Source organism: Trachypithecus francoisi, unplaced genomic scaffold (assembly GCF_009764315.1).
Source record: "Trachypithecus francoisi isolate TF-2019V2 unplaced genomic scaffold, Tfra_2.0 Lachesis_group9, whole genome shotgun sequence".
NCBI lineage: Eukaryota > Metazoa > Chordata > Mammalia > Primates > Cercopithecidae > Trachypithecus > Trachypithecus francoisi.
In genome coordinates, this window is record NW_022681474.1 from 35,206,829 (window position 1) to 35,223,151 (window position 16,323).

Here is a 16,323-nt window from a genome sequence, read left to right on the forward strand (position 1 = left end):
TTATAAAATACTTGGTACGGTGTCTGTCACGTAGTAAACGCTCACTTAAAGCTTGCTGTTGTTATCACTTGATATCTGACTTTTAAGTTGCTTCCCACTCTACCTTGAAGGCTCTCTGGAAAGGACATTTGCGTGAATAACACTTGAGAAGAGGATGGGTTACAAATGAGAGGAAGCCAGCATAGGTTTTGGGGGGCAATAGGAGGCCATATGCTGGTAAAGCCACACAGGGGCTCTGACTGCACCCCTAGATGGTGCCCACCGCTTCAGGGGCCTCAGGAGGCGACAAGGAAACCCAGACCCACAGCGGGAAGTTTTAGGAAGATGGAACTCAGTGTAGAAGAAGCAAGCACCATTACAGCTAATTTCCTGGGGAAGTGGTGATCTCACCATTACATCAGACATCCCAGCAGAGGTGGGCCACCACTTGCTTAGGCAGCTGAAGAGGAAATAGTTATGTAGCATGAAGATGCAGCCAATCTCTGTAACATGGTTCTAAAGGTCTGTGATCATGAGTGCAAGCTCTTAAGGTCTTCAGGAAAACCCCAGGGAATTTGCGGAAATGCAGATCCCCACACCCCCACTTACAGATGTTCTATTCGGCTGGGTTGGGGGCCCAGAAATCAGAATTTGTGGAAAAAACAAAAGCAACAACAACAAAAAACTACAGTAAGGCAATATGGTATTGGCAGAAAGATAAGACACATAGAGTAATGGAACAGAATAGAAAGTTGGAAAATAGACCCACATAAATATAGCCAACTGATTTCTGACAAAGGTGTAAATGTGATTCCATTGAGAAGGGATAGTCTTTTCAACAAATGGTGCTGGAACAACTGAATATCCACACGGAAAAAATGAACCTCAACCTAAACCTCATAGCTTATACAAAAATTAACTCAAAGAGATCATGGATCTAAGTGTAAAACATAGAACTCTAAAATGTTTATAAAAATAAAACATGGGAGAAAACATAGGTGATCTAGGGATAGCCAAAGAGCTCTTAGACACAATGCCCAAAGAAACATCTAGAACAGCAAAAGTAGATAACTTGGATGGTATCAGAATTAAAGAGGCACTGTTAAAAGAATTGAAAGGCATACTACAGACTTAGAGAAATCACATATAGTACTTGCCAAAGGACCTATATCCAGAATATATTTTAAAAGCTCTAAAAACTCCACAGTAAGAAAATAAACAGACCAACTAAGAAATGGATGAAAGAATTGAAGAGACACATCACTAAAAAGGACATGAGACAGGACTAATACAGCCTGGCTGTACTAGTCAGGGTTCTCTAGAGGGGCAGAACTAATGAAAATACACACACACACACACACACACACACACACACACACAGAGATATGAATATTATCTATAATTATATATAATGAATATATATTCATTTATATTATATATATTAAGTGAAATATATATACATATTCATGGGAGTTTATTGTGTGTGAGTATTAACTCGCACAATCACAAAGTCCCACAATAGGCCATCTGCAGGCTGAGGAGCAAGGAGAGCCAGTCCAAGTTCCAAAACTGAAGAACCTGGAGTTCGATGTTCGAGGGCAGGAAGCATCCAGCACGGGAGAAAGATGTAGGCGAGGAGGCTAAGCCAGTCTCTCTTTTCACATTTTTCTGCCTGCTTATATTGTAGCCATTCTGACAGCTGATTAGATCATGCCCACCCAGATTAAGGGTGGGTCTGCCTTCCCCAGCCCACTGACTCAAATGTTAATCTCCTTTAGCAACACCCTCACAGACACACCAGGATTAATACTTTGTATCCTTCAATCCAATCAAGTTGACACTCAGTATTAACCATCACAAGTCCACCCTGTGTCAATTCGAACTCATACACATCTCCTGAGATCATACATAATCTTCAAAGAAAGACAATAATAAGGTCATAATTACACCTAACATAATACAACTATCCTTTGTACAAACGGAAATGCACCAATCCCCAACCCAAATACCATTACATAAAGTTGACGATACTTAAATGCCGATGTGAAGTCAATAAATCTTATGTCACATAATAAAGGAGAAAGGAAATAAAATGAAGATATTTTCTTAGTACAAGTGTATACACACACAAACATGTTTTTAACAAAAGAAGGACAATTACAGTACCCGTTTCTGCAGCTGGTCACTTGGTTGTGGCTGGTATTGATGACTACCTTCTTCTACTACCCATTCTGTATTCCCTTTGCCTTTAGCAAGCACCTCAGCAGGTCTTGGTTTTTTGCCTGGTGGAGTGACGCAAACCTTCACTTCTGAAGAGTCTGGGTCATTTGTAGTCCTGCCTGGATTGGGATGGTGTAGTTTCCTTTCGACCTTAATCACAGGGCATAGTAATACTAAGAGATGCCCTAATGGATCTCCTATATTCCATGCACACTCTTCCTTACCTCCGTTGTGGAGTAATAGACTGATTTCTACTTGATAGTCTGGATCAGTCACCCCAGCCAACACTGTAACTCCCTTCTCAGCCTGTTGACTTAACGGTAGGAGGATCCCAAACTGTCCAGGTGGCAACCTTAACTTCCAGTTTAATGGAATCATTGTTGTGTCTCTTGGTGGGAATGTTCCTCCCTCTGGAAGTAAGACCTCCAGGCCAGCAAAACATAATGTCGTGGGAAGAGGAAGCGAACATTTTGCTAGTGAATCACTAGGGGTGATGCTGAGTGGTGCCACTTCCACTCCTTGATTCCTGGACCCATGAATCCTGGCTATGGGAGAAACAGTACCATATATTGGACGCTGATTCAGAGCATACATGGCCTTCCAGAGAACTTTGCTCCAGCCCTGTAAAGTATTGTCCCCTAGTTGGCATTGTAATTGTGACTTCAAAAGGCCATTCCACCATTCCATCGATCCAGGTGCTTCAGGATCATGGGGAACATGGTAAGACCAGTGAATTCCATGAGCATGAGCCGGTTGCTGCACTTCTTTAGCCATAAAGCCAACGCCTTGGTCAGAGGCAATGCTGTGTGGAATATCATGATGGTGGATAAGGCATTCCATGAGTCCACGGATGGTAGTCTTGGCAGAAGCACTGTGTGCAGGATAGACAAACCCATATCCGGAGTAAGTGTCTATTCCAGTGAGGACAAACCTCTGCCCCTTCCATAATGGAAGAGGTCCAATATAATCAACCTGCCACCAGGTAGCTGGCTGATCATCCTCAGGAATGGTGCCATATTGAAGGCTCAGTGTTGGTCTCTGCTGCTGGCAAATTGGGCGCTCAGCAGTGGCTGTAGCCAGGTCAGCTTTGGCGAGTGGAAGTCATGTTGCTGAGCCCATACATAACCTCCATCCCTGTCACCATGGCCACTTTGTTCATGGGCCCATTGGGCGATGACAGGGGTGGCTGGGGAAAAAGGCCAAGTGGTATCCACAGAACGGGTCATCCTATCCACCTGATTATTAAACATTTCTCTACTGAGGTCACCTGCTGGTGAGCACTCACATGGGGTACAAATATCTTCACAGTTTTTGACCACTCAGAGAGGTCCATCCACTTACTTCTTCCCAAAATTTCTTTGTCTCCAGTTTTCCAATCATGCTTCTTCCAAGTCCCTAACCATCCAGCCAAATCATTGACTACAGCCCATGAATCAGTACGTAATCACACATCTGGCCATTTCTCCTTCCCTGCAAAGTGCACAGCCAGGTGCACTGCTCTAAGTTCTGCCCACTAGGAAGATTTTTCTTCATGACTGTCCTTCAGGGATGTCCTGGAAAGGGGCTGTAGTGCTGCAGCTGTCCACTTTCGGGTGGTGCCTGCATATCATGAAGATCCACCACCTGTGAACTAGGCCCTAGTCTTCTCTTCTTCTGTCAACTGATCATAGGAAACTCCCCATGAGGCTATCAGTGCAGGCTGGGGGAGAGAAGGCAGGGTGGCAGGAGTGGAGACCATGGCTATTTGAGCCACTTCTTCATGTAACTTACTTGTGCCTCATGACCTGCTCCAGCCCAATTATGTATATACCACTTCCATTTGATGATGGAATGCTGCTGTGCATGACCCACTTTATGGCTAGATGGGTCAGAAAGCACCCAGTTCATGATAGGCAGTTCAGGTTGCATGGTGACTTGATGACCCATCGCCAAACGTTCAGTTTCCACCAAAGCCCAGTAACAGGCCAAGAGCTGTCTCTCAAAAGGAGAATAGCTATCGGCAGAAGAAGGCAGGGCCTTGCTCCAAAATCCTAGAGGCCTCCACTGTGATTCACCTATGGGGGCCTGCCAAAGGCTCCAAACAGCATCCCTATCTGCCACACCTCAAGCACCATTGGATTTGCTGGGTCTTATGGCCCAAGTGGCAGAGCAGCTTGCACAGCACCCTGGACCTATTGCAGAGCCTTCTCCTGTTCTGGACCTCAGTCAAAACTGGCAGCCTTTTGGGTCACTTGATAAATGGGCTAGGGGAACACACCCAGTGAGGAATGTGTTGCCTCCAAAATCCAAATGGGCCCACTAGGCATTGTGCCTCTTTCTTGGTTGCAGGAGGGGCCAAAGGTAGCAACTTATTCTTCACCTTAGAAGGAATATCTCGACAGGCCCAACACCACTGGAACCCTAGAAATTTTACTTAGGTAGAAGTTCCCTGAATTTCAGTCAGATTTATTTCCCATCCTCTGGCACACAAATGTCTCACCAATAAGTCCAATGTGTTTGCTACTTCTTGCTGACTGGATCCAATCAGCATAATGTCATCAATGTAATGGACCAGTGTGAATCTTTCAGAAGTGAAAAGCAATCAAGGTCTCTCCAAAGAAGATTATGACACAAAATTGGAGAGTTGATATACCCTGAGGTAGGACAGTGAAGGTATATTGCTGGCCTTGCCAGCTGAAGACAAATTGCTTCTGGTGGGCCTTATGGGCAGAAATGGAGAAAAAGGCATTTGCCAAGTCAATGGTTGCGTATCAGGAGATGTGTTAAATTTGCTGAGGCAATGAAACCACATCTGGTAAAGCAGCTGCAATTGGAGTCACCACTTGGTTAAGCTTACGATAATCCACTGTCATTCTCCAAGATCTGTCTGTCTTTTTCACAGGCCAAATGGGAGAGTTGAAAGGGATGTGGTAGGAATCACCACCCCTGTGTCTTTCAAATCCTTCATGGTGGCACTAATCTCCGCAATCCCTCCAGGGATTCGATATATATATGTTTTTGGTTTACTATTTTTCTAGGTAGAGGCAGCTCTAATGGCTTCCATTTGGCCTTTTCCACTGTAATAGCCCTCACCCTACCAATCAGGGGGCCAATGTGGGGGTTCTGCCAGCTGCTAAGTATGTCTATGCCAATTATGCATTCTGGCACTAAGGAAGTGACCATAGGATGAGCCCCAGAACCCACTGCCTCACTGTAAGTCAGACCTGAGCTAAAACTCCATTAATTACCTGACCTCTGTAAGCCCCTACTTTAACTGGAGGACCACAATGACGTTTTGGGTCCTTTGGAATCAACGTCAGCTCAGAGCTGGTGTCCAGTAGTCTGCGAAATGTCTGATCATTTCCCTTTCCCCAATGCACAGTTACACTGGTAAAAAGTCAGAATTCTTCTTGGGGAAGGATGGGAGAAAGATTCACTCCATAAATTGTTGGTAATGTAGTGGGGTCCTTCCTCAAGGAAACCTGGCCTCCCCTTCATTCAAGGGGTTCTGGGTCTGTAAACTGGCTCAAGTCTGGAAATTGATTGAGGGGCCATTATTCTCTGTTTTTATAATTCAAATTAGTCTTTTGTCCACTTGACCTAGAAGTTTTCTGTTTGTATAATTTAAGTAGGAATGCAGTAGACTTCCTATCAATTTCACTTCTAGGAGCATGGTGATTAATTAGCCAATGCCAGAGCCCTACACGAGTCAGACTATTCTGATTGCTGCTTTGCCTCTGCTGTGCATTACAGTAGGTATGACCACCTTGCCTTTGACAGTTGAGTGCTGCCACTTGGCCCCTTCCATCTCAGGATCCAATTATTCCCATTGTATTTAAGGGCTATTTAAGTGTAGCACACCTCCTCATGGGTCACACTCTCAACCTCACTTCTAGGGGCCTGCAGGGACTTTAGTCTAGTTATAAGTCCAGAAGCAAACAGGGGTGTTGGAAGTGGCCCTGAGGAAAATCAACATTATTTTGCCTGGCAACTGCCTGGCAACTGCCACTTTGTAGTTGAGTGACTGCTGTTCCCACCGTTAGATCTGACATACAAGAGAAGAGCAATTATAGGGCTCTTCAAAGATGCAGGTGCTACCCTCACAAAACTATTTCACAAGGCATTGGTCAAGAGTATATCTTCTGGACCCTCCCAGCTGGGATGAGTAGGTCTAAACTGACTAATCCACTCCACCATCCCAATCTCCCTAAGCCCTTGGATCCCTTTCTCTACATTAAACCAAGTGAGATTAGGCATTTCCAGCTCGCTCACAGTGGATCATCTTTTAATCCATATTTCAGCTAACCAAGCAAATAAACTATTAGAACCTTTTTTTTAACCCCTTGAGCTACAACATTAAATGCAGAGTCCCTACTTAGTGGGCTCAAATCAATTAAATTCAGCCTGATCCAACTCTATGTTCCTTCTGCCATTATCCCACACCCTTAGTATTCATTCTCATGCCTGTTCTCCAGACTTCTGTTTATATAAATTAGAAAACTCAAGCAGTTCTTTTTAAGTGTAGCACAATTCCTCATGGGTCAAACTCTCAACCTCACCTCTAGGGGCCCGCGGGGACTTTAGTTATAAGTCCAGAAGCAAACAAGGGTGTTTGGGATGGCCCTGAGGAGAATCAACATTATCTTGCCTGGCAACTGCCTCAGGGGAGGCCATCACTGTTGCCTTAGGCAGTGCAAGGTTTATCTCCTCAGACAAAGGTGGAAAGGCTGACAGCAGCATGGATTGGGGTGAGGATGTTGCCACTACTGGGGGTGGGGAAACTGTTTCTTCTGGCAAAGAAGCTTCATCAGAGTTTACAAACTCAGTGTCCCCAGCTTCATCAGGGTCCTCCCACACATCCCCATTCCAAGTTGCAGGGTCCTATTCTTTTCCAATCAATGCCCTTGCTTTAACAGTAGGCACCTGGCGAGACTGTGCATGCACCTTTTGTTGCAGGTCAGCCACTCTCATGGTAAGAGCTTATGTCTGTTTTTCCATAATGTCAGCTCTTTCCCTACAGGAGATAAGACTCGGAGTTGACAATCTTAGCAGATTGTGGCTCAGTATCTGCTTCTGAAGCTGGGAGATAGAATCCCTGAGTTTATCATTTTTTTTCATCACTTTGTCCACTGAACTTAGCTTCATTATGTTCCTTGGTTCCCCACATATGTCAAATATATTATGTATGAGTCACTAAACTCCTTGCCTCTCACAAGCGAGGAATTAGGAGTGTCAAATACTATTTAGAGAGTTACTTTGCATAACTCTCTAAAAAGTTCACACCAAGGACTACCAGTGTTCTCTATATTATTGGAAGTAGAGTCCTTAGCATTTTGGGGTCTAATCATATGAAGCAGCCAACTCCAGGAGCCCCCAAACCAATGAAATAACTCCATCCTTAACCCTCCCAGCACCAAAGTCTGTATTGGACAGGGTTCTCTAGAGGGATAGAACTAACGGAATATATATATATACACACGTATATATGATGTATATATATTTCACAAGGCATTGTGAATATGTAAATATATATTTATAAAAATACATATTTATATATAAATATATAAAAATATATTATATAAATATATATTTATAGATATATAATATATATTTATATATATATGCTTATATATAAATAATATATTTATATTTATATTATATAAATATAAAGGGGAGTTTACTAAGTATTAACCCACAGGATCACAAGGTCCCACAATAGAACATCTGCAGGCTGAGGTGCAAGGAGAGCCAGTCCACATTCCAAAACTGAAGAACTTAGAGTCTGATGTTCGAGGGCAGGAAGCATCCAGCACGGAAGAAAGATGTAGGCTAGAAGGCTAGGCCAGTCTGTCTTTTCACATGTTTCTGCCTTCTTATATTCTAGTTGTGCTGGCAGCTGATTACATTGGGCCCACCTAGATTAAGGGTGAATCTGCCTTTCCCAGCCCACTGCCTCAAATGTTAATCTCCTTTGGGTAACACCCTCACAGACACACCCAAGATTAATACCTTCTATCCTTCCATCCAATCAAGCTGATGCTCAGTATTAACCCACACAGTGGCAATTAAGCAAATGAGAAAATGTTCAACATCTCTAGTCAATAAAGAAATACAAACAGCCATGCACGGTGGCTCACGCCTGTAATCCCAACACTTTGGGAGGCTGAGGGAGGCAGATTGTTTGAGTGTAGGAGTTCACGACCAACCTGGGATACATAATGAGACCTCATCTCTACAAAAATAAAAAAAGTTAGCCGGGCATGGTGGCGCATGCCTGTGGTCTCAGTTACTCAGGAGGCTGAGGTGGAAGGATTGCTCGAACCCAGAAGGTTGAGGCTGCAGTGAGCTGTTATCATGCCACTGCATGCCAGCTTGGGTAACAGAGTGAGACCCTGTCTCAAACAAACAAACAAAAGAAGAAGAAGAAGAAATGCAAATTAATCTGCTGTGGTTTGAATGTGTCCCCCTCCCCTCCAATTCATGTGCTGGAAACAATACCCAGTGCAACTGTGTTGAGAGGTGATTAGGTCGTGGGGGCTCTGCCCTTATGAATGGACTAATTGCTGTTAGTTATTATGAGACTGAGTTTATTATAAAAAGTGAGTGATCACCTCTTGCTTTCTCTTGCATGTGTGCTCCTTTGCCCTTCCACCTTCCACATAGGATGACACAGCAAAAAGGCCCTCCTCAGATGCTGTCACCTTGATATTGGACTTCTCAGGCTCCAGAACTAAAAAAGTTTGTCAGAAATATTTTTTTTTGATAAACCACCCAGTCTATGTTCTATGATAACAACATGAAATGGACAACATCTATAATAATGAGTAAAATAATTTTAAAAAACCACCATACCAAGTCCTGACAAGGATGCGGAGCAATTGGAATTCTTATACAATTCTAGTGAGAATACAAAATAGTGCAGCCACTCCAGAAAACAGTTCGGCATGGTCTTATAAAGTGAAACATACAACTGCCACTTCACCAAGCAAGCCAACACTTGTGCCTTTACCCTAGAGAAATGGAAACTTATGTTCACAGAAAAACCTGTATGTGAATATTGGTAGAAACTCTACTTCACAATTGCCCAAACTGGACTCAGTTCAAATATTCTGCAGTGGTTGAATGGATAAACAAACTGTGGTAGAGTCATGCAATAGAATACTAGTCAGCGATAAAAAGGACCAGGCTGCTAGAACTGCATGCAGCAGCTTCTATGAATCTCAAAGGCTTATGCTGAGTGGAAGAAGCCACTATCACAAGGCTACCTTCTGCATGATTTTATCTACACTACCTTCTTGAAAAGCCAAGAGTGTAGTGTTGGAGGGCAGATCAGTGGTTGCCATAGGGATGTGACTATAAAGGGATAGCATGAAGGGGTTTTGGGGAGTGATAGGACTGTTCTGTACCCTGATTGTGGATTGTGATGGTAGTTACATGAACCTATATATGTGAAAATTCACAAAACTGTTGATTATTTCTCAATGTATAGGTATATCAAATTGTCAAGTTATAAAGCTTAAACATATAATGATTTTAATTGCCAATTATACCTTAATAAAGCTGGAAAAAATTTACAGAACTGCACACCAATTCTATGTATGATAATTTTAAAGTAGAATGAATTAAAAAAGAAAAAATCCTCTCAGGTGGTCCAAGCATCACAGTTTAATGGCTGCATTCCTGAGTCCAGTACTCACTTGTTGCTTAGCAACAAAGCTTGGGCCTTTCCACCAATCACACCTTGAGCTCCCAAATCAAAACAAAAGTTTCTTGAAGGTAGGGGCCAGGATTCTTGGGCCTCTGTGGCTCCATGGCTACTCGCAGATCCTCCCTCCTTTTCTTTTTGTTTTTCCTTCCTCCCTCCCCTGGTTCCTTCCATTCTTTCCTTCTTTCTTTCATTTATGGGAGCACTCCCCAGGAAGATGCTCAACCAGGAGCTCATCTTGCCTTCCAGGCCTGGGTCCCCTCCATATGACCTGGCAAGAGAGCAGTGGCTGGCTTGGACACAGCCACTGTGGGAGATAATAAGTGTCTCTGAATCTTCTTGCTCAGTCGCCCCAGTGGAAAGATTGGAAGATCAAGGCTCAGAAGGATGCCCTGTCATTCTGGAAGTTAGTGGAAGGGTCAGGACTGGAAGCCAGCACCCTGACCTGAAACGTGGGACCATTCCCATCAGCACTCACAAACAGGTTTGTTCCACTCCCCTGTCCCCCACCTCCAGGCTCCAGGATGCTATTTAATGTTTTCCCCCTTGTTTAATAAGAGTCACTTTCTTGCGGATGGCTCCCCTAACTTCTCTTTGCCACCAATCACTTGTATGCTTCAGACCTACAGGGCCAGACAGTTGCACTGGGAGATCCCCCAAGATCTTCAAAACCAATCCACTCCAAACTGATCTCTTCTTTCCTTGAAATCACCTCCCCCTTCCCTGGTTCCCTGTTATTTCTGTTTCCTAAGTCAGAAACCTGAGGTCCACCTGGATTCCCCCCATCTCTCCCTCCACAGCCAGATCTGCTTCTGGAAACGCTCTTGAATGTATCTTCTTTTTTGTGTCCTTTCAGCCACTGCTGAGGTCCAGTCCTCACTACCTCTGGGTGATGCCCTGGACTCTGGCCTCTCCTCCACAGGACCACCAAAACATGATCTGGTGGCGCCTCGCCCTGCAGGTGAACCCATCTGGATTCGCCCTTGCTTGGCGAGAAAACGGCCAATGTCTTTACTTCCGTCAGCCAGGCCTTTGTTGCCTGGCCCCAGCCTATAGCTCCAGCCTCACCATCTACCCCACACTGCCTGGCTACTCCTGATGGTGCCCTGTGCATGCAACTCCTTTCCATCAGGATGCTCTCCTCATCCCTCACCTGCCTGCTCTTGCCTGGCTAATCCCCAGGTAGTGGGCAGAATGCTGGGCTCCATACCTCATCCCTAGAACCTATGAATGGGGGAGAAAAAGCCTTTGGAGGTGTAATTAAAATAAGATCTTCAGATAAAGACATCACTCTGGATTATCCAGGTGGGCCCTAAATTCAATAACAAGTACCCTCGTAAGATGAGGCAGAGGGAGATTTGATAGAGATGGGGAGGAGGCAATATGACTTCAGAGGCAAGGGCTGGAGTGATGTGGCCACAAGCCAAGGACTGCCTGCCACCACTGGAAAAGTGGAGGAAGCTGGAAGAGTCAAGGAAGAATTCTGCCCCTGAGCCTCCAAGGGAGCACTGCCTTGCTGACACCTCAATTTCAGACCTCTGGCCTCCAAAACCATGAGATAATAAATAGCCATTGTTTGAAGCCACTGAGTTTGTGAACTAGTTACAGCAGCTACAGAAAACTACCATACTCAGGGCTGACCTTCTCTGTGACATGCTTCCAGGCCTCTTGGGGAGAGTTGCTCCTTCCTCCATGATTTCACTTGTCCCACTGGAAGGGGTGTCAGGAAGGGCTGAAGGCTATGGCTTCTAACTCAGGCTGTCACCAACAGGGAGAGGAGGAGCAAGTGTTCTCTGTGTGTGTGTTGTGGGGGAAGTAGTTTGCCCTTCCTGAACAAGCCAGGTGTTTGCATATCCTGCTGGATATGTCTTCCCACTGGCCACGTGGGCACCAAGAGAGATGCATAGGAATGTGTGTAGCAGCAAGCAACAAACCATCCAACAGCTCCTAATAACAACCATTAGAAACAGCCCTTGTGTATTTTGAGGATGGGTAAATGATGGTGGTACAGCCACACACTGGAATACCATACGGCAGTGAAAAATGGAGTCATAACTGCATACAAGATGGAAAAAATCTACAAAATACAATGTGGGCAGAAAAGGTACTGTAGAAGAATACATGCAGTGATCTTGTTGATATAAAGAATCAAAGTGGGTGAGTGCAACATGATGGTTTAGGGGTATGGAAAGAAAGGCAAGGGAATGACAGGCCAAGTTGGAGACCGTGGCCACCTCTGCAGGGCAGCTGGGCAGATCAGAAAGGGACCGTCTAAGCAGTGCTTGTCAAACGTTAATGGGCACGCATCACACAGAGGTCTGCTTAACATGCGATTCTCATTCGGTGAGCCTCAGGTAGGGCCTGAGAGTCTGTGTCTGCTACAGGCTTCCAGGTGAGGTTGAGCCTGTGGATCCAGACCACATTTTGGGTAGTGAGGGTAAGCCAAGAGGCGGTGATGGCCCAGCCTGGGGATGCTTGACCCTTGCCACACGTTGGAATCACTCCAGGAGCTTCTCAAAAGCACTGATGCCAGGTCCGCTGGAGACCAGTTATATGAGCAGCCCTGGGCACGGAGCCCAGGTGTGGCTGTGTGGATAGCTCCCAGGGACTGCACAGTGCAGCAGGTGGAGGCCCCTACTCCAGTCTGGACCGGTGTTCATTTTCTCTTCGTCTTCTAGGCTTTTTGTGTATACTATCTGTATTCCTTTGTACGTATAAGGCTCACACAAAATATAAAATGTGTTTAAAAAGAGTGCAAATTAAAAAAAAAAAAAAAAGCCAGATCTATGGGGTCAGGGAGGAGAAAGAACAAGGAACTAAAAAAGATTCTTAGGCCAGGCACAGTGGCTCATTCCTATAATTCCAACACTTTGGAGGCTGAGGCAGGTGGATCACTTGAGCCCAGGAGTTCAAGACCAGCCTGGGCAACATGCTGAAACCTCATCTCTACACAAAAATAAAAAATTAGCCAGTGTGGTGGCATGCACCTGCAGTCCCAGCTACTTGGGAGGCTGAGGCAGGAAGATCACAGGAGTCTGGGGAGGTTGAGGCTGCCGTGAGCTATGATGGCGCCACTATACTCCAGCCTAGGCAACAGACGAGACCCCATCTCAAATAATAAAAAATTAACAAGATTCTTAAAAACCGCTTTAGTCCACAGCAAAGAATCCTATCGGCTGTTAGGCCTATTGGTTGGCACAGCTGGCAGCCGTTGCGTTGTTGGCCAGTCAGCCCCCTATCTGTGATACTCAGGGTCAGCCAGGCAACAGCATGGTAAGTTAAGCTGTGGGTCAGTCCAGCAACCAGCAAGTCAGTCTGAATCCCTGAGCAGTTCGTTCTTCCTGTTCCCAGTCAGCCAGGGCATCCACTTGTTAGGACAGTGGTTTTTGCTCTATCAACGTGTAGTCATTGTTGTCAGGTGTCGGTGAGTTACCACCACCCAATCCCACTGTCAACTGTGGTTGCGAGGGTTGGTGGGAAAGGCCCATGGGTGCATGGAGGGCTCAGTGGTCGGCATGTCAGCCGGTCAGCCAGTCAGGTCAGTCAGAATGGCAGTTGGTGAGAGTCAGTCAGCAATGAGTCAGGCAGCCAGCAGCCTGCCAGACAGACTTTCTCTACTTCAGCCAGCCTGTTGGTGAGATGGTCTTTAGTCAGGAAACCCCTGAGTCTGTCAGTTAGACCCTAGTCAGACAGATAACCTGTCAGGCCTGAGTCGTGTGAGACAGCCAGTTGGTCGGGCAGCCCCAGGCTGGCAGTTAGCTGCACCATCCATCAGTCAGTCACTGAACGGGCCAGTCACCACGCCAGTGCCTCAGCCAGTCGGGGAGACAGCCTTAGTCGGCACCCAGGGCTCTGCTCAGACATGCTTTGCTGGCAGTCCCTGCGTGGTTGGTCTGGCCGTCTATCTGTCTGTCTGTCATGCAGGTAGCTGTGAGTCAGGCAGCACCCCAGCCAGCCAGGCAGCTGCAGGACCAGCTCACCCTCCCCACGCTGAGCCGGTTCATTAAGAACCCTGCAGACTGGGGAGAACTCCAAGGCCCTGTTCAACAGCAGTGAAGCTCTGTTACTATTATTAGCGAAGAGCGCTCCAGAGGTTCCGGAAAGTGGAAAAGGCCATCAATAGCCCTGCCCTGCTTCCCCCTCCACACCTCTCTCTCCATTAATGAGGTTCCTGCCACAGAGAAGGGGCACTTCCTGGAGGCCGGAATTGGAGGAGGGGGCAGAGGGTGGGGGAGTGGTTCCAGTCAGCCCTGCTGCCATCCCCATGGGGGGTGGGTGGGAGTGGAGCCCAAAAAGGAGCCCCTTCTCCCTGGCCTGGCCCTGCCCGCCTTCAGGGTCTGTGTCCCCCTCTGAGCTGCCATCTCTGAACAAGCCAGGTGGCGGGCGTGCAGCTAAGGTCCACACAGGGTACAGGGATTTTATGTCAGCTCTTGTGTTTATCTGCTGTGACTCAAAAACAAAGGAGAAAACACAGTTGCAGAGTCTACTTTTCGGTTCATGGAAGTTCCCATCTGCGATTTTATTTCAGATCACAGCCGTCCTGAAAGGTAGCAGCATCCCGCTACAGGCACTGAGGTTCGGAAAGAGAAGCATTTGCCCCAGGTGGATTCCATCCAGGTGCGCGTAACTCCAGCGTGCACAGCTTCTCCTTACTGGGCTGCCTCTCCGGTGCTGGCAGAGGGCTCTCAATTACCACCTGCCCTCTCCCCTTCTTTTCCATGGGGCTGGAGAGGACATTTCTGAGGTCTCTCATGCTCTAATGTCCTCTGCTGGACCTGTGTTCTGTTATGAACTTGCTGTTGGGACCCACTATGCCTGGGGCCAGACCAGAAGCGGAGGTAGGGGCTGGAGAGCAGCGTTCCTTGGCCTTGGGTCTGGGGTAATGGGCCCACTCTTTTATAAGCTTCTGGACTTATGGAGCTGAAGGGAGCCTGATGCTTACTTGGTCTGCATCCAGTCTCATCAGAAGCAGAATCTTTCCAACAACCATGCAGTCAGCACCTATCTGTGCTTATACATTCCCAGTGACAGGGAGCTCACTACCTCTCCAAGGAGCCTTTTCTATTGTGGGGCACCCTCAGCCCTTGTAAAGTCACTCCACATCATAGGCCCTCACCTTTAGGTCTCAGTCCTGCATTTTGGTGCCACCCGGATTAAGCCTCATGCTTCTTAAGAGAGCTGTCCTCCTATTCAGACTTAGGGAAAGACAACGGGATTTCCTGTTTGTCAGTTGTTTCAGTTGCGTGCAAGGGAAAAGACAGAATGCTGGAGAAGAGTGGAAAGAGCAAGGCTCTTGGGTCAGTGTGGTAGACTGCTGGCACTAGTGGCTTCAGTTTAGCACGCCTTGCTGTATCTATGGCTCTAAGTAGCGCCCTTCAACAGTGACTTACTCTCAGCAGTGGGATAATAGCAAACTTGATGTAAGCAGAGACTTGTAAAGATGCCTGGTTTTTCCCACGTTCTCTCCTGGACTCCAGCCACCTCCGTGAGAACAAGCCCAGGACAGCCTGCTCATGGGATGCGAGAGACACATGGAGAAGAGCTCATCAGGTTCCAGCCAAAGTCATCCTACAGCAGCCAGCACCAGCTCATCCTTCAGCTCACCACAGACACCTGAGAGATTCTAACCCATATCAACTGAGGCTGGTTTAGATTAGCCAAACTGCCCAGCTGACCCAGAGACTCATGAGAAACAACAGTTGTTATTTTCAGTGACTAAATTTGGGGGCAGTTCATTACACAGCAATAGCTCACTAAGAAAGACACTCAAAACTCTCCAAGGTTCAGCCTTACTTCCCCCTTTCCTAGCAGTGTGACTTCAAATAAACCATAGAAGCTCTGGAAGTCTCAGTGTTCTCATCTGTTAAGTGGGGCTACTAAATCCTGCTCTTCCTGCTTCAAAGGAGGCAGTCAAAAGAGTAATAGATAGGGAAGTACATTGCTCACTAGGTGGAGCAAAAAAAGGGGCCGGGCTCAGGAGGGTCCAGGGATTGGCCCGAGGGCGGGTGTCCCTGCAGCTGCATGTCAGGGCTCTGCTAAGCAGAGGGCAGTGCAGTATATTAACCCAGCTCACCTCCCTGTCCAGAAGCAAGCCTGGCAGGCTGAGTGATGGGGCCAACTGCAGACTTATTTACAAACACAGCCCTTTTGCCTTCTCTTCCTCTGTAAGCCCTACTGTCAGCATACAAATGAGAATCAATAGGCCAGTTATTAAACCGTAAATATCTCTGCCCTCAGGCTCTTGGGCCAAGAGCTCTGAGCCTCTCAGCTGAGAGGGGTGCCGAGGGTGCCTCACATGCAGTCTGCCTTATACCCCAGCCCAGCCCACCACGCCAGAACCAAGGAGAGACTGCCACTACCTTTCTGGGTAGAGAGGAGGCCTGATTCATGCAGAACCAAATTAAAGGAGCCCTCAAACCACCATGCAACATCTATTGTTT

At 46.6% G+C, this 16,323-nt stretch overlaps 1 long non-coding RNA gene across 1 annotated transcript; it reads left to right on the forward strand.

The window, feature by feature from the left end:
* The first annotated feature begins 13,446 nt into the window (after nucleotides 1–13,446).
* LOC117082833 lies at nucleotides 13,447–15,690 on the forward strand. The gene is made up of 3 exons (XR_004436790.1): nucleotides 13,447–13,517; nucleotides 14,412–14,500; nucleotides 15,361–15,690. It is a non-coding gene; the product is annotated as an uncharacterized LOC117082833 (long non-coding RNA).
* Nucleotides 15,691–16,323: the final 633 nt, after the last annotated feature.